This window comes from Taudactylus pleione, unplaced genomic scaffold (genome assembly GCF_031769625.1).
Source record: "Taudactylus pleione unplaced genomic scaffold, aTauple2 ptg000013l, whole genome shotgun sequence".
Lineage (NCBI taxonomy): Eukaryota > Metazoa > Chordata > Amphibia > Anura > Myobatrachidae > Taudactylus > Taudactylus pleione.
Window position 1 is genome coordinate 84,463 of NW_028284416.1, and position 26,003 is coordinate 110,465.

The 26,003-nt window shown below is 51.2% G+C and overlaps 1 protein-coding gene across 4 annotated transcripts in view; it reads right to left on the reverse strand.

Annotated features, from left to right (window-relative positions):
* The window catches only part of WDR31 (WD repeat domain 31), an 82,239-nt gene extending 65,718 nt beyond the window's left edge, over nt 1–16,521 (reverse strand). For 3 of the 4 annotated variants that reach the window (XM_088469515.1, XM_088469519.1, XM_088469510.1), the window contains exon 1: nt 16,424–16,521. The gene's annotated coding sequence lies outside the window, so the exon portion shown is untranslated. Of the gene's footprint in view, nt 1–8,081; nt 8,117–16,423 lie in introns of those variants that run through there. The other variant, XM_088469514.1, reaches the window with a different exon arrangement.
* Between the last annotated feature and the right edge of the window lie 9,482 nt (nt 16,522–26,003).

Sequence of the window (26,003 nt, forward strand, 5' to 3'; positions counted from 1 at the left end):
TACCACCAACGTTACAATCTCACATGTATACTTACTTGGGTCAATGCACACGCACATACACACTGCAGTATCTGTACGGTTCTATCTCCATCGGTGAGGATAGACAACCATTACACTGACGTGCGAAGCACAATGACTCATTAAGAGTGGATACATTTCAATCTACTTTAGAGTCTTAGAAGATTACAGCGTGTACAGACAAAAATGCTTTAAAGTTATTGGTTCTGGTCAGAATCTCTAATTACATCTAAACATTGGGAGATTTATAAACGGTCGGACTAAGCTGAGATTTCATCAAAGGGTAAAAATAAAAAATACACAACAGATTTAAAATGAGAATGTTGTATTCACCTACCAGCTCCGATGCCTGGCATTATGTTACCATGGGAGCCATCCCACCATAATCCCATTAGGATAAACAGTGTCAGTCTGATTGACATGACACCACTGGGTGGCTTATTAGCCCATTATAGCTCTCCTGAGGAGGGGGTAGGTTCAGGATATAGTTAACACGGTCATAATGCATCCAAGGGGAAGAAGTATTTTTAGGTTCTACAGATGCTCAAAGTGAGTGTCTCAGTCCTCGCACCACATTCTCACGCCTATTGCGCACCAGGAAACGCTTGTAACGGTATTGGCATAAAGCTGCAGACCCAATACCACTAAAAGACAGACATGGACACGCCAGAGTCCCACTCACAATCAGCCCAAATACCGGGACTCAATTATCATCTTTTTATATATTGTGTATACCCAAAATTCTAACAGAAAGTTAGGGGTCTATTCAGAAACAATGTTGATATTGGCCCGAATATTTTCGGACAACACAGACATGATTTTTTTCCTTGTTCTCTACATTCTTCCCTGTTATTTGGCAATAATCTTTTCGGGAATAGTGATTGCGTTAAAACAAAGTCCCCGCAGGCGGTATTTTCGGTTTACAAAAAGACTGTCCTGCTATGTACAAGCCCCATCTCTGTGCAGCATATATGTACAGTATATATTTAGCTATCTATCTGGGTTTGGTACGGGATGCTGGAGCTTGGGATCCCGGCTGTCAAAATTGACGCCGGCAACGTGACAGGGTTAGGTAACCGATCTCTATCGGTAGGTATCCTAACCACCGCCCTCTCCCTACCCCTGACAATACTCCCCGATGCCTAAACCTAACCCTCCCTCTTAGTGCCTAACCCTAAGCCTCCCCCTAGTGGCTAACTCTAACCCTCCCCCTAACCCCGCTACTAACCTTTGGGATGCCGGCGCCAGGATTCGGACAGGTGTCAGGATTCCGGGTCTGTATTCTATGCGCCAGCATGCCCTGAGCCAGAATACTGAACGTATTCCATCGATCTAGCTATTTATCTATAGAGCATTGGTCAGGGAAGGAAGGTTAGGTGTATCATCTGTGACAAAAATATGAGATATGGTAAGAACTTACCCTTGTTATCTCTATTTCTACGAAGTCCATAGGGTTCCACAGGATACCTTGGGGTATAGGTGTGACGTCAGTCGCAGGGCACCAAAGAGTTAAGCTTTCAGCCTCCCAGGATGCACTAGGTCCCCCTCCTATACCCCGCCCCCGGGCCAAGGCACCTCAGTTAGTTACCAAGCCATAGGCCGGAGGAGGAGAAGGAAGAGAGAGAACAAAGATCTGGACACATACAAGAATCACATTCTCACCAGAGGGAGACGGAAAACCGGTGACCAGAGCAAAGCCCATCTGCAGCACAGGTGCGACAGGGCGGGAGTCCTGTGGAACCCTATGGACTTCGTAGAAATAGAGATAACAAGGGTAAGTTCTTACCATATCTCATATTTTCTACTTCAGGGTCCATAGGGTATCCACAGGATACCTTGGGGATGTCCCAAAGCAGTATCCTTTAAGGGTGGGGACGCTCCTGTGCAGAAAGGAGAATCCGCCGCCCGAAGGAAGCATCCTGAGAGGCGAAGGTGTCAAACCTGTAATACCTCACGAAGGTATGGACAGAAGACCACGTAGCAGCCTTGCAGATCTGAACTGCCGAGGCACCACGTCGAGCTGCCCACGAAGGACCCACAGACCTAGTGGAATGAGCCTTCAGAGAAGGAGGGACCGGTAGGCCTTCATGAAGATAAGCTTCAGAAATAGCCATACGGATCCAGGCTGCCAAAGTTTGCTTTGAAGCAGGCCAACCCTTTTTTACGGAAGCCATAGAGGACAAACAAAGCGTCCGACTTCCTAAACGAAGAAGTGCGGTCAACATAAGTCCTTAAGGCCCGCACAACATCCAAAGAGGCCTCACCCACGGAAAGACCCGGTGAGCTAAAGGCCGGAACAACTATTTCCTCGTTAACATGAAACTGGGAAACAACTTTGGGAAGAAACTCGGGCCGAGTGCGGAGCACTGCCCTGTTCCCATAAAAAACCAAGAAAGGGGGTCTACAAGAAAGAGCCCCTAACTCAGAAACACGTCTGGCCGAAGCAATGGCCAGAAGGAAAACAGTCTTAGCTGTTAGCCATTTAATATCCACTAAGCCCAGTGGTTCAAACGGCGGTCCTTGGAGAGCCCTCAGGACCACAGCCAAATCCCAAGGCGCCACAGGTGGAACAAAGGGCGGCTGAATACGGAGAACACCTTGCATAAAGGTGCGCACATCCCGGATTGTAGCAATCCTACGGTGAAACCAGACAGATAGGGCCGAAACCTGTACCTTCAAAGAAGCAAGGCGAAGCCCATGATCTAGTCCCGCTTGCAGGAAGGCGAGAATCCGAGACAGACGAAACTCCCGCGGTGCAAAACCTCTCGGTCGACACCACTGGAAGAACGTATGCCACACGCGATGGTATATCCTCGCGGAAGACGGTTTCCGAGCTCGTAACATGGTACGCACCACAGAGCTGGAAAATCCCCGGGACCTCAGCATGGCCGTCTCAACAGCCACGCCGTCAAAGACAGCTGAGTCAGGTCTGGGTGAAGACAAGGACCCTGAGACAGAAGGTCCGGTCGTAGCGGCAACCGCAGAGGACTGTCCACGGACAGACCCTGAAGGTCTGAGAACCAGTGCCGTCTGGGCCACGCGGGAGCTATGAACAGGAGCGTCCCTCCTTCCTGTTTGAATTTCCGGATTACCCGTGGAAGAAGGGAGACCGGAGGGAACAGGTATGCGAACCTGAACGTCCACCGGACGGACAGAGCATCCACCAGAGACGCCCCTTCGTCTCTTGTGCGAGACCCGTACACCGGCAACTTGTTGTTGTGCCGGGACGCCATGAGGTCGATTTCTGGAAGACCCCACCTGTCCACCAGTAGTTGAAAAACGTCCGGGTGCAGGGACCATTCCCCTGGATGAACGTCCTGGCGACTTAGAAAGTCCGCCTCCCAATTTAGCACTCCCGGGATGAAGACCGCTGATATGGCCGGAAGATTGCGCTCCGCCCAAACCAGGATCCGAGAGACCTCTACGAGAGCCGCCCGACTGCGAGTTCCTCCTTGCCTGTTTATGTAGGCCACGGTGGTAGCATTGTCCGACTGGACCTGCACCGGGTGACCCTGGAGAAACCGCTGTGCCTGCAGGAGAGCATTGAAGACCGCACGGAGTTCCAAGATATTTATTGGAAGCTCCGCTTCTGTCGGCGTCCACCTGCCCTGGAACAAGTGTGGACCCGAAACTGCTCCCCAGCCCCGAAGACTGGCGTCCGTTGTCAACAGGACCCAATTTGGAACCCAGAACGGACGTCCCTTGTTGAGGTGGGTCGTCTTTAACCACCACGCAAGGGACAGGCGAACCTCCGGGGTGAGCACAATCGTCTGGAACTTCAGAGACTGAGGCAGCCCGTTCCACTTGGACAGGATCAGGTGCTGCAGAGGTCTGGAGTGAAACTGGGCGTATTCCACCATGTCGAACACCGACACCATGGAGCCCAGTAACCTCATCGCCGAGTGTAAGGACACCCGGCGGCTGTGCAGACAACTGCGCACCCTTGACTGTAAAGCAGAGATCTTGTCGTCCGTCACGAAGATCCTTTGCTGTCCCGAGTCCAATAAGGCTCCAAGATGCAGAATCCTCCGAGACGGGATTAGAGTGGACTTCTGCCAGTTGATTAGCCAGCCGTGCCGTTGCAGCAGTGCAATGGTCAGGTCCAAGTGGTGTAACAGGAGCTCTGGAGATCCTGCCACCAATAACAGGTCGTCCAAGTACGGCAACATGCGGACTCCTTGCAGCCGCAGAGAAGCCGCCATGACCGCCATCACCTTGGTGAAAACACGTGGTGCTGTCGCCAGGCCAAAAGGTAACGCCCGAAACTGGAAGTGGTCGCTGCGGATTGCAAACCGAAGGAACTCTTGATGGCGCAAAAGAATAGGGACATGAAGGTAAGCGTCCTGTATGTCCAATGACACCATGTAGTCCCCAGGTTCCAGCGCCAGAATGATGGACCGTAGGGTCTCCATCCGAAACTTCGGGACCCGCAAAGACTTAGTTGAATGCTTTGAGGTTGAGAATCGGACGATATGACCCATTGGGTTTCTGTACCAAAAATAGATTTGAATAGAAACCCTGGCCCCTCTGGGAGAATGGAACAGGCACTATAACTCCAGCCTGGAGCATAGTGTGCAATACCTTCCGCAGCTCCGTAGCCTTGTTCCGGTCTGATGGTAGACCCGTGGTGAAGAATCGAGCCGGGGGTCTGTGCCGGAAGGAGAGGGCGTACCCGTGGGAGACCACCTCCAGAACCCAAGTGTCTGTCATAGTGAACGACCAACACCGGGAGAACTGCAGCAGGCGGCCTCCCACCCTGGGATCCCCCAAGGGGAGACCCGGACCGTCAGGCCGCAGGCTTGTCATCTGGCTTGGGGGCCGGACGTCTGGTACTCCATGCCTGTTTCCGGGGCTTGACCGATTTCTTAGGGCCAGCCTGTCGAGGAAACGACTGTGGTTTGGGCCTGCCCTGGGCCCTAGATGACCGAAAAGACGATGGTCCAGAACCAGAAGGAGCAGCGGCCGACGGAAGACAAGCAGATTTGGCTGCCGCCAGCGTGGCCACAATCTTATCCAGATCCGGACCGAAGAGAACTTCTCCGGTAAACGGCAACGCTTCCAGACCTTTCTTGGAATCTGCGTCCGCCTTCCAGGATCGCAGCCACAAGGTGCGACGAGCAGCTACCGCTGCTGAAGAAATTCTAGACACCAGAGTACTAATGTCTAGAGCCGCCTCGTTGATGTAGGTGGCCGAATCACGGAGATTGCCAATCAACTCCGCCTGTTCGGCCGGACAGTCGGATTCAAAAGAAGCCTCTAATGAATCCGCCCAGCGCTCCATCGCTCTGGCAACCCAGCAAATGGCCATAGCCGGCCGTGCTGCCCCCCCTGCAAGGGAATAAGCGGACTTCAGGCAGATTTCTACCTTGCGGTCCGTAGCATCCTTAAGGGAGGACATGGATGGCATCGGCAATGTGGCACTACGGACAAGACGGGTCACGTGAGAATCCACCTGTGGAGGGGATTCCCACTTAGCAAAATAATTATCCGCGAACGGATAAGCCACCGCCAGGCGTCTCTGCGGCTGGTATCTTTTGCCAGGTTGTTTCCACGCCTCCTCTAAATGGTCCACCAACTGACCCGAAAGAGGAAAGACTGTGGCATCGCCCTTCACATCTTTGAAAAAGGCATACTTAGATTTAGCCGCTGGGGGAACTTCGTCCTCAATCACCAAGGCTGTGCGGACCGCCCGAATAAGTCCAGGAATATATACTTTGGACTTAGCATCAGCGTCCTTAGTATGGAGAGGTTCCTGATCGTAAGGATCCAGAATCTCCCCATCATCAGACGTCCCTTCGTCATCCTCATAAGGAGCGGACAGAGACGCCACCGGCCTTTTATGACGCCGCATCACAGACTCCCCTTGCAACACATCCGACAAGTGCTGTACAGAACTCGTCAGGGAGTTAACCCACGCTGGCTCCTGAGAACCCGGGAGCGGGGAAATAGGGAGACTGTGGGGTACCACCAATTGTCGTGGGAACCCCTGCATGGGTGACGACACCACAGACTGCTGGGACAAACCCATCGGAGTAAATGCGGGCTGCGGAGCTAACTGGCCCACTAAAGCTGTTAACGCCTGAGCGAAACAAGCCCAGGGCGGCTCCTGTACCGGTGCTGTAACCGTAATAGGCCGCGCCATGGACAAACACTGCCGGCAAAGGCCCTCCGCGCTACCCTCCCCCTCCGCTAACGGTACTTTGCACGTGGTACACTGTAGCCGGAGGGGAAAATCACTTTCAGACATGATGGCACCACGTATGTCACCTCTCTCACCAATTAAGTATTAAATAGGCGAGAGACCACCCTGCAGCACCGCACCGCAAGGGCTTTAGCAGAAAGAACAGGGACAGTAATAAAGCTGACAGTTTAGAGAAGAAAAGTTACAGGCAGCGCTAGCACAGTCACATACAATGCAGAGAAATAACAATTCCTGCACTAACAGCGCTGATCACTCAACTACACAGACACAGGGCCTGGTAGGACACAGCGCTGCAAACACAGACCTGAGCCACAGCGGAGGAGAGGTATGCGGGGGGACCCAGACCACGATGCTTCCTTCCAGACTTCCAGCAGCGTTCACCATGCGTTGCAGAGAAGATGGCCGCCGAGGAGCAGAGAGAAGCTGGCCTGGGGGAGGAGCGCTGACACAGGACCAGTCAGCACAGTGCAGAGAGGGCTGTGTGCAGCGGGGGAGGCGCCGGCTGTGAGACAGGGAAGGCGCGCTCCCTTGGCATGCATTTAACCCCTGGGACGCCGCAGCGCTACCGCTCTGCTGCGGTCCGCTGTCCCAGGGGGTAGTGGAAAGCGCAGGTTCAGTACCTGGCTCCACGCTGCAGCCAGTCCCCAGGGAGCCCCCTGCCTGGGGACTCAGGACCATGTGACCAGCGGGGACCCACCGCGGGACCCCGCTGCTTACCTTTGTCCCCCTTGGATCCGGCCATGGTCCGGAACATCTGTTGTCACCGCTAGCTGTGACCCCAGATGCTCACCAGCATCCCCGGATCGGTACCGGCGTTCTGGTACCGGCGGGGGTGTAGGGAAGATAGCATGGACGTCAGGACTGACTGTCCATGCTGTACATCCAGATGTGCAGCCACAGCTGCACTAAGAAAGCTTCAGGGGCTCTTCTAGCCCCCACTCCGACAGGTGCACCCGACGCCGGCCGGGCACCAAACTAAACTGAGGTGCCTTGGCCCGGGGACGGGGTATAGGAGGGGGACCTAGTGCATCCTGGGAGGCTGAAAGCTTAACTCTTTGGTGCCCTGCGACTGACGTCACACCTATACCCCAAGGTATCCTGTGGATACCCTATGGACCCTGAAGTAGAAAGAGAGCCAAGCAATGACGATTTTAGTGAAGCAACGTCACAGAAAAAACTCTTGCATCATGCTGCTGTATAGGAGCTGGCCAGGGTGTTGAAACAGTGAGAGCCTATCAGAGATAGCAATGTGTCCTGTTGCATAGCAGCAGCAGGCAGGGACTGAACTAAGTCACGACTGGGGCAGACAGAGAGTGAGAGACAGCCTCCAACAAATCAATGAATATGCCCTGATGTCCATTACGCAGGAAAGAGCCAGGGGAGGCTAAGCTATCAGGAAATTAAAAAAAAAAAAAAACATCGAAACACCATCAAATGATTTCCATTTGATGGTGACAAACATCAGACCGCCACCTTGAAATGATAAAAACACTACCATCGGAACAGAAACATTGATGGTTAATAATGTTCATCCCTATGCTAAACCTGCAGGCGGCCACCATTCCTCCTGCGTGAAGTGCTCCCTCTCCAGCGTGATGTTCCCGCTAAGCAACAGCCCTCAGTGAACAGGAGGCATCTCCCATGGTAATCAGCACTGTTCTCAAACAGGGGCATCACGACGAGGAAGTTAAACAGGAAGCCCAGGAAATGCATAGTACACTGTGCAAAGAGGACATTGTTCATCACCCCGGGGATATACTGCTGATAATGCTTACAGTAGCAATACAAATCTCTCATCCTTATATATGCATTTTTGCAAAGCATTGTAATTCACTGCCGGGAACGCTGTCAGTGTAATTACCGATTGAGTCGGAGAGTGGGAGGAGCTTCAGCCGGCTGCAGGGACTGATTGGACGAGAGCCATCTGCCGCAGAAATAAAGATTTTCCTTGTGTAATGCCATTATTTAAAGTCTTTAAGGACTTTTTTGTAATGTTCTTCTGCTACCTGAGTATACGCAAAGCACTTAGGGCCTGATTCAGTATGTAACGCAATAGCGATGACGCACGCAGTCTCACTGCGAAGATATGCTAGTGATTGCAATCGCAATGCCGTCGCAGCCTAACATAAGGAAGCCCCCTTTTACCTTACACAATTCCGTAATACTTAGCAAGTCTGCAAAACCATCAGTAACATCAAGTACAATCGCAGCCTCACGCACACTTGCACAAGGTCTCACTCAGGAATTGCTAACCTCATCGCATGCCATGAAAGCCCATCGCAGTGGCTAATTTATGCACGCCCCTGCAACGGTGTTCAAACGGCCTGGTACGCCTGCGTTTCGCCGATCCTCCCTGTCATTCTGTAATGGGTCTGTGTAGTCACTGTGATCGCAGTCCCAATCGAAGTGCAGTCTTCGCACACAAGCACTGCGATGCATACGCATAATGCAACAATCAGCCGATTGCGTGCGTAATCTCAGTTGCGATCGCAGCTGAATCAGGTCCTTAATGTGATGTTGTAGGAGTCTGGCTTTAACGGAGAAGATAATGTATAGTATGAAATATATAATAATAATAATGTTGTATATATAGTATGCACTGTATGTAGTATATAAGAATAATAATGTATAGTATGTAGTATATAATAATAATAATGTACAGAATGTAGTAAATTATAATAATGTATAGTATGAAGTATATAATAATAATAATGTATAGTATGCACTATATAATAATGTATAGTATGCAGTATAATAATAATAATAATAATAATAATAATAATGTAGCGTTCCCGCTAGGCTGTTTTAGCGGGGCGCGGCGCCCTGCCCTCCTTCTGGAGGGCAAAAAGCACCCTGCCCTCCAGGAGGAGGGCAAAAAGAAACAGCCTGCGGGAGCCGTTCTCACCCGCGGGACGCAGCGTCCCGCGGGTGGAGAAACATGCGGTGACCCGGTCACCGCCGGAGAATAGACGCCGGGCGCATGCGCCCGGCATCTATTCTCCCTGTCTGCAGGGCTTGGGGGCTGCCCGGCGTGTCCGTAAGTGCCGGGCACGCCCCCAAGGGTGACGAAAAGGGGACGCGTCTTATAGACACGCCCCCTTTTCCGATGACCACGCCCCCTTCGGCGCGCGCACGGGCATGCCCTCTCTAGCTCCAGCGCCCTGCCTGCCGCCGGAGCTAGAGGGAACACTAATAATGTATAGTATGAAGTATATAATAATAATAAAAATGTATAGTATGCAGTTTATAATAATGTATAGTATGCAGTTATATAATAATAATGTATAGTATGAAGTATATAATAATGTATATTATGAAGTATATAATAATAATGTATAGTACGAAGTATATAATAATAATAATAATAATAATAATAATAATAATGTATAGTATGAAGTATATAATAATAATATATAGAAGTATAAAATAATAATGTATAGTATGCAGTATATAATAATAATGTATAGTATGAAGTATATAATAATGTATATTATGAAGTACATAATAATAATGTATAGTATGAAGTATATAATAATGTATAGTATGCAGAATAATAATAATAATAATAATAATAATGTATAGTATGAAGTATATAATAATAATAATAATGTATAGTATGCAGTATATAATAATAATATATAGTATGAAGTATATAATAATAATGTATTGTATGCAGTATATAATAATGTATATTATGAAGTATATAATAATAATAATGTATTGTATGCAGTATATAATAATGTATATTATGAAGTATATAATAATAATAATGTATAGTATGAAGTATATAATAATATACAGTATGTAGTAAATTATAATAATGTATAGTATGGAGTATATAATAATAATAATGTATAGTATGCAGTATATAATAATAATGTATAGTATGCAGTATATAATAATGTATATTATGAAGTACATAATAATAATGTATAGTATGAAGTATATAATAATATGAGATATGGTAAGAACTTACCCTTGTTATCTCTATTTCTACGAAGTCCATAGGGTTCCACAGGATACCTTGGGGTATAGGTGTGACGTCAGTCGCAGGGCACCAAAGAGTTAAGCTTTCAGCCTCCCAGGATGCACTAGGTCCCCCTCCTATACCCCGCCCCCGGGCCAAGGCACCTCAGTTAGTTACCAAGCCATAGGCCGGAGGAGGAGAAGGAAGAGAGAGAACAAAGATCTGGACACATACAAGAATCACATTCTCACCAGAGGGAGACGGAAAACCGGTGACCAGAGCAAAGCCCATCTGCAGCACAGGTGCGACAGGGCGGGAGTCCTGTGGAACCCTATGGACTTCGTAGAAATAGAGATAACAAGGGTAAGTTCTTACCATATCTCATATTTTCTACTTCAGGGTCCATAGGGTATCCACAGGATACCTTGGGGATGTCCCAAAGCAGTATCCTTTAAGGGTGGGGACGCTCCTGTGCAGAAAGGAGAATCCGCCGCCCGAAGGAAGCATCCTGAGAGGCGAAGGTGTCAAACCTGTAATACCTCACGAAGGTATGGACAGAAGACCACGTAGCAGCCTTGCAGATCTGAACTGCCGAGGCACCACGTCGAGCTGCCCACGAAGGACCCACAGACCTAGTGGAATGAGCCTTCAGAGAAGGAGGGACCGGTAGGCCTTCATGAAGATAAGCTTCAGAAATAGCCATACGGATCCAGGCTGCCAAAGTTTGCTTTGAAGCAGGCCAACCCTTTTTTACGGAAGCCAAAGAGGACAAACAAAGCGTCCGACTTCCTAAACGAAGAAGTGCGGTCAACATAAGTCCTTAAGGCCCGCACAACATCCAAAGAGGCCTCACCCACGGAAAGACCCGGTGAGTTAAAGGCCGGAACAACTATTTCCTCGTTAATATGAAACTGGGAAATAACTTTGGGAAGAAACTCGGGCCGAGTGCGGAGCACTGCCCTGTTCCCATAAAAAACCAAGAAAGGGGGTCTACAAGAAAGAGCCCCTAACTCAGAAACACGTCTGGCCGAAGCAATGGCCAGAAGGAAAACAGTCTTAGCTGTTAGCCATTTAAGATCCACTGAGCCCAGTGGTTCAAACGGCGGTCCTTGGAGAGCCCTCAGGACCACAGCCAAATCCCAAGGCGCCACAGGTGGAACAAAGGGCGGCTGAATGCGGAGAACACCCTGCATAAAGGTGCGCACATCCGGGATTGTAGCAATCCTACGGTGAAACCAGACAGATAGGGCCGAAACCTGTACCTTCAAAGAAGCAAGGCGAAGCCCATGATCTAGTCCCGCTTGCAGGAAGGCGAGAATCCGAGACAGACGAAACTCCCGCGGTGCATAACCTCTCGGTCGACACCACTGGAAGAACGTATGCCACACGCGATGGTATATCCTCGCGGAAGACGGTTTCCGAGCTCGTAACATGGTACGCACCACAGAGCTGGAAAACCCCCGGGACCTCAGCATGGCCGTCTCAACAGCCACGCCGTCAAAGACAGCCGAGTCAGGTCCGGGTGAAGGCAAGGACCCTGAGACAGAAGGTCCGGTCGTAGCGGCAACCGCAGAGGAATGTCCACGGACAGACCCTGAAGGTCTGAGAACCAGTGCCGTCTGGGCCACGCGGGAGCTATCAACAGGAGCGTCCCTCCTTCCTGTTTGAATTTCCGGATTACCCGTGGAAGAAGGGAGACCGGAGGGAACAGGTATGCGAACCGGAACGTCCACCGGACGGACAGAGCATCCACCAGAGACGCCCCTTCGTCTCTTGTGCGAGACCCGTACACCGGCAACTTGTTGTTGTGCCGGGACGCCATGAGGTAGATTTCTGGAAGACCCCACCTGTCCACCAGTAGTTGAAAAACGTCCGGGTGCAGGGACCATTCCCCCGGATGAACGTCCTGGCGACTTAGAAAGTCCGCCTCCCAATTGAGCACTCCCGGGATGAAGACCGCTGATATGGCCGGAAGATTGCGCTCCGCCCAAACCAGGATCCGAGAGACCTCTACGAGAGCCGCCCGACTGCGAGTTCCTCCTTGCCTGTTTATGTAGGCCACGGTGGTAGCGTTGTCCGACTGGACCTGCACCGGGCGACCCTGGAGAAACCGCTGTGCCTGCTGGAGAGCATTGAAGACCGCACGGAGTTCCAAGATATTTATTGGAAGCTCCGCTTCTGTCGGCGTCCACCTGCCCTGGAACAAGTGTGGACCCGAAACTGCTCCCCAGCCCCGAAGACTGGCGTCCGTTGTCAACAGGACCCAATTTGGAACCCAGAACGGACGTCCCTTGTTGAGGTGGGTCGTCTGTAACCACCACGTAAGGGACAGGCGAACCTCCTGGGTGAGCACAATCGTCTGGGACTTCAGAGACTGAGTCAGCCCGTTCCACTTGGACAGGATCAGGTGCTGCAGAGGTCTGGAGTGAAACTGGGCGTATTCCACCATGTCGAACACCGACACCATGGAGCCCAGTAACCTCATCGCCGAGTGTAAGGACACCCGGCGGCTGTGCAGACAACTGCGCACCCTTGACTGTAAAGCAGAGATCTTGTCCTCCGTCACGAAGATCCTTTGCTGTCCCGAGTCCAATAAGGCTCCAAGATGCAGAATCCTCCGAGACGGGATTAGAGTGGACTTCTGCCAGTTGATTAGCCAGCCGTGCCGTTGCAGCAGTGCAATGGTCAGGTCCAAGTGGCGTAACAGGAGCTCTGGAGATCCTGCCACCAATAACAGGTCGTCCAAATACGGCAACATGCGGACTCCCTGCAGCCGCAGAGAAGCCGCCATGACCGCCATCACCTTGGTGAAAACACGTGGTGCTGTTGCCAGGCCAAAAGGTAACGCCCGAAACTGGAAGTGGTCGCTGCTGATTGCAAACCTGAGGAACTGTTGATGGCGCCAAAGAATAGGGACATGCAGGTAAGCGTCCTGTATGTCCAATGACACCAAGTAGTCCCCAGGTTCCAGCGCCAGAATGATGGACCGTAGGGTCTCCATCCGAAACTTCGGGACCCGCAAAGACTTGTTGAGTGCTTTGAGGTTGAGAATCGGACGATATGACCCATTGGGTTTCTGTACCAAAAATAGGTTTGAATAGAAACCCTGGCCCCTCTGGGAGAATGGAACCGCCACTATAACTCCAGCCTGGAGCATAGTGTGCAATACCTTCCGCAGCTCCGTAGCCTTGTTCCGGTCTGATGGGAGACCCGTGGTGAAGAAGCGAGCCGGGGGTCTGTGCCGGAAGGAGAGGGCGTATCCGTGGGAAACCACCTCCAGAACCCAAGTGTCTGTCGTAGTGGTCGACCAACACTGGGCGAACTGTAGCAGGCGGCCTCCCACCCTGGGATCCCCCAAAGGGAGGCCCGGACCGTCAGGCCGCAGGCTTGCCATCTGGCTTGGGGGCCGGATGTCTGGTACTCCATGCCTGCTTCCGGGGCTTGACCGATTTCTTAGGGCCAGCCTGTCGAGGAAACGACTGTGGTTTGGGCCTGCCCTGGGCCCTAGATGACCGAAAGGACGATGGTCCCGAACCAGAAGGAGCAGCGGCCGACGGGAGACAGGCAGATTTGGCTGCCGCCAGCGTGGCCACAATCTTATCCAGATCCGGACCGAAGAGAACTTCTCCGGTAAACGGCAACGCTTCCAGACCTTTCTTGGAATCTGCGTCCGCCTTCCAGGATCGCAGCCACAAGGTGCGACGAGCAGCTACCGCTGCTGAAGAAATTCTAGACACCAGAGTACTAATGTCTAGAGCCGCCTCGTTGATGTAGGTGGCCGAATCACGGAGATTGCCAATCAACTCCGCCTGATCGGCCGGACAGTCGGATTCAAAAGAAGCCTCTAATGAATCCGCCCAGCGCTCCATCGCTCTGGCAACCCAGCAAATGGCCATAGCCGGCCGTGCTGCCCCCCCAGCAAGGGAATAAGCGGACTTCAGGCAGATTTCTACCTTGCGGTCCGTAGCATCCTTAAGGGAGGACATGGATGGCATCGGCAATGTGGCACTACGGACAAGACGGGTCACGTGAGAATCCACCTGTGGAGGGGATTCCCACTTCGCAAAATAATTATCCGCGAACGGATAAGCCACCGCCAGGCGTCTCTGCGGCTGGTATCTTTTGCCAGGTTGTTTCCACGCCTCCTCTAAATGGTCCACCAACTGACCCGAAAGAGGAAAGACTGTGGCATCGCCCTTCACATCTTTGAAAAAGGCATACTTAGATTTAGCCGCTGGGGGAACTTCGTCCTCAATCACCAAGGCTGTGCGGACCGCCCGAATAAGTCCAGGAATATATACTTTGGACTTAGCATCAGCGTCCTTAGTATGGAGAGGTTCCTGATCGTAAGGATCTAGAATCTCCCCATCATCAGACGTCCCTTCGTCATCCTCATAAGGAGCGGACAGAGACGCCACCGGCCTTTTATGAGACCGCATCACAGACTCCCCTTGCAACACATCCGACAAGTGCTGTACAGAACTCGTCAGGGAGTTAACCCACGCTGGCTCCTGAGAACCCGGGAGCGGGGAAATAGGGAGACTGTGGGGTACCACCAATTGTCGTGGGAACCCCTGCATGGGTGACGACACCACAGACTGCTGGGACAAACCCATCGGAGTAAACGCGGGCTGCGGAGCTAACTGGCCCACTAAAGCTGTTAACGCCTGAGCGAAACAAGCCCAGGGCGGCTCCTGTACCGGTGCTGTAACCGTAATAGGCCGCGCCATGGACAAACACTGCCGGCAAAGGCCCTCCGCGCTACCCTCCCCCTCCGCTAACGGTACTTTGCACGTGGTACACTGTAGCCGGAGGGGAAAATCACTTTCAGACATGATGGCACCACGTATGTGACCTCTCTCACCAATTAAGTATTAAATAGGCGAGAGACCACCCTGCAGCACCGCACCGCAAGGGCTTTAGCAGAAAGAACAGGGACAGTAATAAAGCTGACAGTTTAGAGAAGAAAAGATTACAGGCAGCAGCGCTAGCACAGTCACATACAATGCAGAAAAATAACAATTCCTGCACTAACAGCGCTGATCACTCAACTACACAGACACAGGGCCTGGTAGGACACAGCGCTGCATACACAGACCTGACCACAGCGGAGGAGAGGTATGCGGGGGGACCCAGACCACGATGCTTCCGTCCAGCGCTTCCAGCAGCGTTCACCATGCGTTCTGGAGAAGATGGCCGCCGAGGAGCAGAGAGGAGGCTGGCCTGGGGGAGGAGCGCTGCCACAGGACCAGTCGGCAGCATGCAGAGAGGGCTGTGTGCAGCGGGGGAGGCGCCGGCTGTGAGACAGGGAAGGCGCGCTCCCCTGGCATGCATTTAACCCCTGGGACGCCGCAGCGCTACCGCTCTGCTGCGGTCCGCTGTCCCAGGGGGTAGTGGAAGCGCAGGTTGGTCGCCTGGCTCCACGCTGCAGCCAGTCCCCAGGGAGCCCCCTGCCTGGGGACTTAGGACCATGTGATCAGCGGGGACCCACCGCGGGACCCCGCTGCTTACCTCTGTCCCCCTTGAATCCGGCCATGGTCCGGAGCATCTGGGGTCACCGCTAGCTGTGACCCCAGACGCCCACCAGCATCCCCGGATCAGTACCGGCGTTCTGGTACCGGCGGGGTGTAGGGAAGACAGCATGGACGTCAGGACTGACTGTCCATGCTGTTCATCCAGATGTGCAGCCACAGCTGCATGAAGAATAAGCTTCAGGGGCTCTTCTAGCCCCCACTCCAACAGGTGCACCCGACTCCGGCCGGGCACCAAACTAAACTGAGGTGCCTTGGCCCGGGGGCGGGGTATAGGAGGGGGACCTAGTGCATCCTGGGAGGCTGAAAGCTTAACTCTTTGGTGCCCTGCGACTGACGTCACACCTATACCCCAAGGTATCCTGTGGATACCCTATGGACCCTGAAGTAGAAAATGTACAGTATGTAGTAAATTATAATAATGTATAGTATGGAGTATATAATAATAATGTATAGTTTGCAGTATATAATAATAATAATAATAATAATAATAATAATAATAATAATAATGTATAGTATGCAGTGTATAATAACAATAATGTATACTATGCAGTTATATAATGATATGGTGCAGCATATACAAAGGGCAGGTACCTGTAGCATATAATGATATGGTGCAGCACATATACAGGGAACACTATGTATAATGATGAGGTGCAGCACATAAACAGTCTGGATGCTGAGAGGAAGGAAGATGTATATTACCCAGCACAGCACAGGCTGCCCCCGGGGCTGCTCCATCCTCCCCTCCGCTCTGTATACCCGTCTCCTGGGCTCCCTAGTGACGCCGCCGGTTACCAGGAGCCGGGTGTCACCAGGAAAGGTGTCCGTGGCCGTGCTCCGCCCATACACACGGGTTCCGCCCCTACACAAGAGAACCTGGCAGCTGACTGTCTGGCTGTGTCTGTCCCATGCCATGGCTAACCGCAAGCTGCACTCCATGCATTCAGGATTTCCCTGCTCTATATTATGTTATATGCGCCACATTTTAGAGGTCAAACCTCTGTAGACATGAGCAACCCTCATCCTTATAACTCAGGTGCTGTGTAAGACAGAGGATCATTCTCTTCTATGGGGGGAACCAATACAGTGACATCTTACAGGGGTAATGGACTGAGACCCAACAGGGGATTGGGTACAGGATGCCGGCGCTCAGAATCCCAACGCCGGCAACAGGGTTAGGATACTGACACCTGCCGGTAAGTATACTAATTCTACGCCTAAACAAAATCCCCTCCCACCTGCAGCCTAAACTTAACCCACCCCCCTCAGCCTAACCCTAATGCCCCCCCTCAGCCTAAATCTAACCCCCCCCGCAGCCTAAACCTAAGACACCCCCCTTCCCCTCCCACAGCCTAACCCCCCCCTCTATTCCTAATACATAATGTCGGGATGCTGACGCTGGGATTCTGACACGTATCGGAATTCCAGTGCCGACAGCTGGGATCAGGGACGGACTGGGGCTGTATAGCAGCTCTGGCAGTCCGCCCTGCACTTCCATGTAGAGGTGGGCATGCCGCGAGTCACGGGGCTGGCCTTGCGGCACGCCCCTGTCTCTTCGGACCAGCACAGCCGCTGCCACCCCATACACGCCTCCGCCCCTTCCGGCTCCGTGAAATCTTAATGATTTCGGAGCCGTTGGGTGGAGGGCGGGGGTCTTTTGTTTCACCCCTCCTAGAGTCGGTCCTTGGGCTATCAGGCCTTCTGGCATATACCAAAAATGGGGGCGTGACCTAATTACCATAGGTCATGTCACCTACGTGACGTTATTAGGAGGCGTGTCCGCCTCCAAATAACGTCAGGCTGGGGGGAGCCTCACTAGCTGGGCTTCCCCCAGCCCTCTCCTGTCACTGAATGGATGCCGCACGCATGCGTGCAGCATCCATTCAGAGTCTCCAGGGTCCGGCACTGCCGCACAGCTGCCGCAGTGGGGGGTCCCCAACCTCCCGATTTCACCACCCACGGGCCACTTCGGCCCACAGGTGGAGAGGCACACCCCTCAACAATATCGGGATGTTGGGGAGGGGTGTGCCCTCTATGGGTGGCGCCCCTGTGCGACCGCTCAGGTCGAACACCCCTAGAGCTGGCCCTGACATCAGTGGTAAAATATCTCGCGTCAGCGGGTTCATGGACTAAAGTGAAGGCTTACCGGCCATCAGCGACAGCTCTTGCGTACTTTCTTCTCACTCTGACAACAGCGCATGATTTGCAAAACGTAAATACTTGTTTATAAGCACGGCCCCCTATCACATCTACACCAAAGGATGCCCCCATTTCTTGTTCTTAGATTAAAATGTAAGAATATATATATTTACAGAAGCTGCAGGTGAGTTTCAAACAAGGAAGCATATCTTTTTGTTTAAAGCCCCGTACACACTCGACTATATTTTTGAACGATAACGACATTGTTGATCAATATATTGTTCAAATCGTCCACTGCAGGCCTGGCCGACCTGTGGCTCTCCAGCTGTTGTGAAACTACACGTCCCAGCATGCCCTGCTACAGTTTTGCTATTAGGGCATGCTAAAACTGTTGCAGGGCATGCTGGGATTTGTAGTTTCACAACAGCTGGAGAGCCACAGGTTGGCCAGGCCTGGTCCAGTGTGTATGCACTAAACAATGGGCCTGATTCAGACCCGGTCGCAAGCGCTGAGCGCTCGCAACCGGGTCGATGGCCCATAGAGCATGCGCACAACGGAGCCGGCTCCGTCGTGCCCATGCGCGAGACCCAGATAGCGCTGGCACTGGCAAGTGTGAATGACAAGGTCGCTCCGTTCACACCTCGTCCAGTGTGTATGGGGCTTAACTCTAATGTGCTAGAAAATTGCCATGTTTGTAATTTTAACACAAACAAGTGAAACTGCAAATATCAATACAAATTACCCATATACGAAAATATTAAATACCGGTACGGCAGAAGTGGGTGGGATGTGGAAGATCCCTGAAAATTCGTGAGCCTCTCGCAACTTCCGAGAGAATAGGTAAGTATGGTTCATATACTCTTGGGACTTGTAGTTCTACAAACACACTTCTAGCCATATGAGGCTCTCTCCTTCTGTAATATATGCATTGTAGTCATTGGCATCAACTATACAAACGGCTCATATATTATTCCCTACCAGTGTGAACTATCATTTTTTAGGGTGTGACTTGGATCATTTATCACCAGTTGCAATACAGAGATTTTATATTCACCTCTATCAATAATATATATTGATAGCTTGTATTAAATCTGTATTTTATCTTTATTGGCCTGTCCTGATCAGCACTTATTCTGTCATACCAATATTTAATATTTTCTTATATGGGTATTTTGTATTAAATATGCCGTCTCTCCTGGAAAGTTTCCCTGGGCAGTTAATGGTGGCCCAGAGCCTTCCACAGCAGCCGGCTCCGACGGGTTCTGACCCGGTGTGGGTAAATTCTCTCTCTTCTACGGTGAAAATATCTGACGGAGATTTTACATGGAGAATCCTCACATAGACCGGCTAAGAGACTGTTGTTGTCTTCTCAATCTACTCATTATGATGATGCTGATATCATGACAGATGATGGAGAAATTCTGGATGACCTATCGGACTCTGAGCCCTCCTCACGGGAGGCGGAGTCTAGGTCAAAGATCTATATTTCAGGCCTGATACGGGCGGTCCGTTTGGCCATGGTTATAGAAGACGAGGAGCCTTCAGTGTCCAAAAGCAAATATGCTTACTTCGAAGATGTAAAGGCTTCAGCGGCCATTTTTCCCTTGTCAGACCGACTAATGAAACATGTGGAGGAGGCATGGAAATCTGGTAAACGTTTCCAGCCCCAAAGGCGCCTAGCTTATGCCTATCCCTTTACTGAGGATTATTTCTTTAAGTGGGAAACACCCCCACAGATGGACACTTGCTTAGTCAAGAGTGCGACCCTGCCTATGCCATCCATGTCTTCTCTGAAAGATACTACGGACAGAAAGGTGGAGATTTGTTTGGAAGTCCATATATTCTCTGTCAGTGGCAGCTGCTAGACCGGCTATGGCTATCTGCTGGGTGGCCAGAGCTACGGAACGCTGGGCGGACTCCTTGGAGAAGTTGTTTGCCTCGGATGCTACCAAGGAACAAGTAATTCTGGTGGGTAATCTCCGAGATTCGGCAACAGTACATAGAGCAATTAAGCAGCTTTGGATGTCTGTCTCAACACCTCACGGGTTTCGGCTGCAGCAATTTCTGCTCATCGCTCTCTGTGGTTGCACTCTTGGAGAGCTGATGCAGATTCCAAGAAAGGTTTGGAGGGTTTACCTTATAATGGTCAAGTTCTGTTTGGCCCAGACTTGGACAAGATTGTGAACACGTTGGCAGCAGCTAAATCTGCTTGCCTGCCTTCTGCTCCTGCCCCCTCGTGGGCCAGGTCCTCGTCCTTTCAGCCCTATCGGCCACAGGATAAGCCTAAAGCTCAGTCCTTTCCTAGATAGTCTGCCAACAAGAAATCCCCTGAGCCCAAGAAACAGGCTTGGAGTGCTAGACGTCCGGCTGCAAAGTCTGACGACAAATCCTCCGCCTGACTGGGTGGGCCTACCCTTGGGGCACCCCAGGGTGGGAGGCCAACTTCTTCAGTTCGCCCAGTTCTGGTACCAGACCACCACAGACAACTGGGTAAGGGAAGTGGTTTCTCACGGGTACGCCCTCTCCTTCCGCAGAAGACCTCCCCATCAGTTTTTCTGCACAGGCCTTCAGTCAAACAAGGACAAGGCCTTACAAATTCATACGGCAATACAATCCTTGCTTCAAGCAGGGGTCATAGTACCGATCCCATTACTCCAAAGGTGGATGGGTTACTATTCCAGTCTATTTCTAGTTCAGAAACCGAATGGATCTTTCAGACTTATCCTCAATCTCAAGACCATGAACAAATTCCTCAGAGTACCTCTGTTCCGGATGGAAACCCTGCGCTCCATTATACTGGCTATGGAACCTGGAGATTTTCTGGTGCCGCTGGATATCCAGGATGCATAACTACATATTTCCATTGCTTTATCTCACCAATGTTTTCTCCGGTTTGCTGTGCAAGACCAGCATTTCCAGTTTCAGGCTCTGCCGATTGGCCTTTCTACTGCCCCTCGGGTATTTACAAAAATTATGGCGGTAATGGCAACCCATCTGCGGTTGCACCTATTACCCTACCTGGACAACCTGTTGCTATTAGCAGGGTCGCCAGAGGTACTTCAACACCATCTACAGCTGACAATATTGGTGCTGCAGACTCACGGATGGTTCATAAATTGCAAAAAGTTCTCCTTGACTCCCTCCCAGAGGATGCTCCACCTGGGAGACTGTTGGATTCTCACCAGCAAAGGATCTTTCTCACCAGAGAGGAGATCTCCACTTTGCAGACGCGAGTACGCAGATGCCTCCACAGTCACCGAGTGTCCATTCACTCGGCAATGAGCTTACTGGGGTCCATGATATCGATCTTCGACTTGGTAGAATATATGCCCAGCTTCATTCCCAGCCTTTGCAGAAGTTGATCCTAGCAGGTGGGATGGATCACCCCATCGAATAAGGACACAAACAATGGTGCTCTATCCGGAGGTGCGTCTGTCTCTGACTTACAGACAGGTCACCTCACCAAGGGGCGCCCCTTTTGGATTCCGGAATTGATTCTCTTGACGACGGACGCCAGTCTCCGGGGTTGAGGCGCAGTGACAGGTCCACACTCGTTTCAGGGTCAGTGGACAGTAGAGTAGTCTGCCTTACCAATCAACATATTGGAACTTCAGGTGGTCTTCAGGGCCTTGCAACAGGCCGGATGAATACTTCACGGAAAACCCATGCAGGTTCAGTCAGACAACACCACGACAGTGGCTTACATAAATCATTAGGGAGGAACTCGGAAGTCAGGCGGCAATGGCAGAGTTGTCACGCATTCTGAAATGGGTGGAAGGCAATCTCCCAGCCATATCGGCAGTGTTCATAACAGGAGTGCTCAACTGGGAAGTGGACTTCCTCAGCCGTCACGACGTGCATCCAGGGGAATGGTCTCTTCACCAGGACGTGTTTCAACTCCTCGTGGACAAGTGGGGCCTTTTGGAAGTGGACTTCATGGCCTCCCGACACAACCACAAGCTGCCAGTGTATGGGTCCAGAAGAAGAGATGTGGGGGCTCTTCTGGTAGACGCTCTGTCAGTCAAGTGGACCTTCCAGTTTGTGTATCTGTTTCCTCCAATCGCCCTACTTCCTCGAGTCCTGCTTCGGAAGATCAAACAAGAAGGGGGCACTGTCCTGCTGGCGACTCCAGCTTGGCTCAGACGGCGTTGGTACTCAAAATCTTTGGAGTCTCTCCATTGACACTCCGTTGCTGTTGCCTCAACGTCCGAACCCGTTGTCTCAAAGTCCTTGCCTTTACCCGGACCTGGGTCATCTGTCTTTGATGGCTTGGCTCTTGAGACATCCCTACTGAGGTCCAAGAGTTTTTTCGGCTCTGTGGTTAACACCATGCTCAGAGCGCGGAAGCCAGCCTCTGCCCGGATTTACCATAGAGTGTAGCATACTTATTTTGATTGGTGTCGTACCAGAGGTTACGATCCCCAAGTTTTTCAGATATCTAAAGTTTTTGCTTTCCTGCAGGCGGGTTTAGATCTTGGTCTCCGTCTTGCTTCACTGAATATCTCTGCTCTGTCAGTGTTGTTCCAGAGTAGGATTGCTCGTCTTCCTGATATTCGCACTTTTCTACAGGGGGTCCTTCGCATTCAGCCTCCCTTTGTCTCTCCTGTGGCGCCTCGGGATTTGGCTGTTGTACTTAGAGCCTTGCAAGGTCCTCCATTTGAGCCGCTGGGCTCAGTGGATCTCAGGTGGCTTACTGCTAAGACTGTTTTTCTTCTGGCTATTGCCTCTGCCAAAAGAGTGTCAGATTTGGGGGCTCTCTCTTGTCGTTCTCCATTTCTGGTTTTTCACCAGGACAGGGCAGTGCTTTGGACTCGCCCTGGGTCCCTTACTAAGTTGGTTTCTAGTTTCCACATTAATGAGGAAATTCTAGTACCGGCCTTTAATTCCCCAGACCTCTCGGCAGGTGAGGCCTCCTTGGATGTGGTACGTGCTCTCAGGATTTATGTGGACCGTACCAGTTCTCTTCGGAAGTCAGACTACTTGTTTGTACTTTATGGATTCCACAAGAAGGGATGGCCAGCCAATAAACAAACTTTGGCTACGTGGATTCGCAAGACAATCTCTGAGGCTTATGCTCATGAGGGCCTTCCAGTACTGCCCTCTGTTACTGCTCATTCTACTCTGTCTATGGGTCCTTCGTGGGCAGCTCGCCGTGGCGCCTTGGCCGTTCAACTTTGCAAGGTGGCCACGTGGTCTTCTGTCCATACCTTTGTGAGGTATTATGCTTTTGATACCTTCGCCTCTCAGGATGCTTTCTTTGGGCGGCGGATTCCCCTTTCTGCACAGGAGCATCCCCACCCTTAAAGGGACTGCTTTGGGACATCCCCAAGGTATCCTGTGGATCCCTATGGACCCTCATGTAGAAAAGAAGAGCTATGGTAAGAACTTACCTTTGTTATCTCTCTTTCTACGAAGTCCATAGGGTCCACAGGGCACCCACCGTGTCGCACCTGTGCTTCAGATGGGCTTGCTCTGGTCACCGGTTTTCCGTCTCCTTTTCTGTGAGAATGTGATTCTCGTGTGTTCTAGACTGTCTTCTCTCTCTTTTTCTCCTCCGGCCTATGGCTTATTATGTAACTGAGGTGCCTTGGCCGGGGGGGGGCGGGGTAAAGGAGAGGGACGCGCTGCATCCTGGGAAGAAAAATTAGCTGCGTGGTGCCCGGATGACTCCCATCATCACCTAAACCCCAAAGTATCCTGTGGACCCTATGGACTTCGTCGAAAGTGAGATAACAAAGGTAAGGGTCTGTATTTGTCAGTGAGGCGGTAATGTGTATTTCTATCAGGTGGTGATACGTATGTTTGTCAATGAGGCGGTGATGTGTATTACTGTCAGTGAGGCGGTGATGTGTATGTCTGTCAGTGAGGCGGTGATGTGTATCACTGTCATTGAGGCGGTGATGTGTATGTCTGTCAGTGAGGGGGTGATGTACTACTGTCAGTGAAGGGGTGATGTGTATTCCTGTCAATGAGGTGGTAATGTGTATGTCTGTCAGTGAGGCGGTGATGTGTATGTGTGTCAGTGAGGCGGTGATGTGTATGTGTGTCAATGAGGGGGTGATGTGTATTCCTGTCAGTGAGGGGGTGATGTGTATGTCTGTCAGTAAGGGGGTGATGTGTATGTCTGTCAGTGAGGGGGTGATGTGTATGTGGGTCATTGAGGGGGTGATGTGTATGTCTGTCAGTGAGGGGGTGATGTGTATGTCTGTCAGTGAGGCGGTGATGTGTATTCCTGTCAGTGAGGAGGTGATGTGTATTCCTGTCAGTGAGGCGGTGATGTGTATGTCTGTCAGTGAGGGGGTGATGTGTATGTCTGTCAGTGAGGCGGTGATGTGTATATCTGTCAGTGAGGCGGTGATGTGTATATCTGTCAGTGAGGAGGTGATGTGTATGTCTGCTGTCAGTGAGGCGGTGATGTGTATGTCTGCTGTCAGTGAGGCGGTGATGTGTATATCTGTCAGTGAGGCGGTGATGTGTATCACTGTCAGTGAGGAGGTGATGTGTATTCCTGTCAGTGAGGAGGTGATGTGTATCACTGTCAGTGAGGAGGTGATGTGTATCACTGTCAGTGAGGGGGTGATGTGTATGTCTGTCAGTGAGGGGGTGATGTGTATGTCTGTCAGTCAGGGGGTGATGTGTATGTCTGTCAGTGAGGCGGTGATGTGTATCACTGTCAGTGAGGGGGTGATGTGTATGTCTGTCAGTGAGGGGGTGATGTGTATCACTGTCAGTGAGGAGGTGATGTGTATGTCTGTCAGTGAGGGGGTGATGTGTATGTCTGTCAGTGAGGGGGTGATGAGTATGTCTGTCAGTGAGGCGAGGATGTGTATTTCTGTCAGTGAGGGGGTGATGTGTATGTCTGTCAGTGAGGGGGTGATGTGTATTTCTGTCAGTGAGGGGGTGATGTGTATTTCTGTCAGTGAGGGGGTGATGAGTATGTCTGTCAGTGAGGGGGTGATGTGCATTGGTGATGTGTATTTCTGTCAGTGAGGTGGTGATGTGTATTTCTGTCAGTGAGGGGGTGATGTGTATATCTGTCAGTGAGGGGGTGATGTGTATCACTGTCAGTGAGGAGGTGATGTGTATCTCTGTCAGTGAGGGGGTGATGTGTATCACTGTCAGTGAGGGGGTGATGTGTATCTCTGTCAGTGAGGGGGTGATGTGTATCTCTGTCAGTGAGGGGGTGATGTGTATCTCTGTCAGTGAGGGGGTGATGTGTATGTCTGTCAGTGAGGGGGTGATGTGTATCACTGTCAGTGAGGGGGTGATGTGTATCACTGTCAGTGAGGGGGTGATGTGTATGTCTGTCAGTGAGGCGGTGATGTGTATGTCTGTCAGTGACGGGGTGATGTGTATGTCTGTCAGTGAGGGGGTGATGTGTATCACTGTCAGTGAGGGGGTGATGTGTATTACTGTCAGTGAGGGGGTGATGTGTATGTCTGTCAGTGAGGAGGTGATGTGTATCACTGTCAGTGAGGGGGTGATGTGTATTACTGTCAGTGAGGTGGTGATGTGTATCTCTGTCAGTGAGGGGGTGATGTGTATCACTGTCAGTGAGGAGGTGATGTGTATCTCTGTCAGTGAGGGGGTGATGTGTATCTCTGTCAGTGAGGGGGTGATGTGTATCTCTGTCAGTGAGGGGGTGATGTGTATTTCTGTCAGTGAGGGGGTGATGTGTATCTCTGTCAGTGAGGGGGTGATGTGTATGTCTGTCAGTGAGGGGGTGATGTGTATCACTGTCAGTGAGGGGGTGATGTGTATGTCTGTCAGTGAGGCGGTGATGTGTATGTCTGTCAGTGAGGGGGTGATGTGTATGTCTGTCAGTGAGGGGGTGATGTGTATCACTGTCAGTGAGGGGGTGATGTGTATTACTGTCAGTGAGGGGGTGATGTGTATGTCTGTCAGTGAGGGGGTGATGTGTATCACTGTCAGTGAGGGAGTGATGTGTATTACTGTCAGTGAGGGGGTGATGAGTATGTCTGTCAGTGAGGCGAGGATGTGTATTTCTGTCAGTGAGGCGGTGATGTGTATGTCTGTCAGTGAGGGGGTGATGTGTATTACTGTCAGTGAGGCGAGGATGTGTATTTCTGTCAGTGAGGCGGTGATGTGTATGTCTGTCAGTGAGGGGGTGATGTGTATGTCT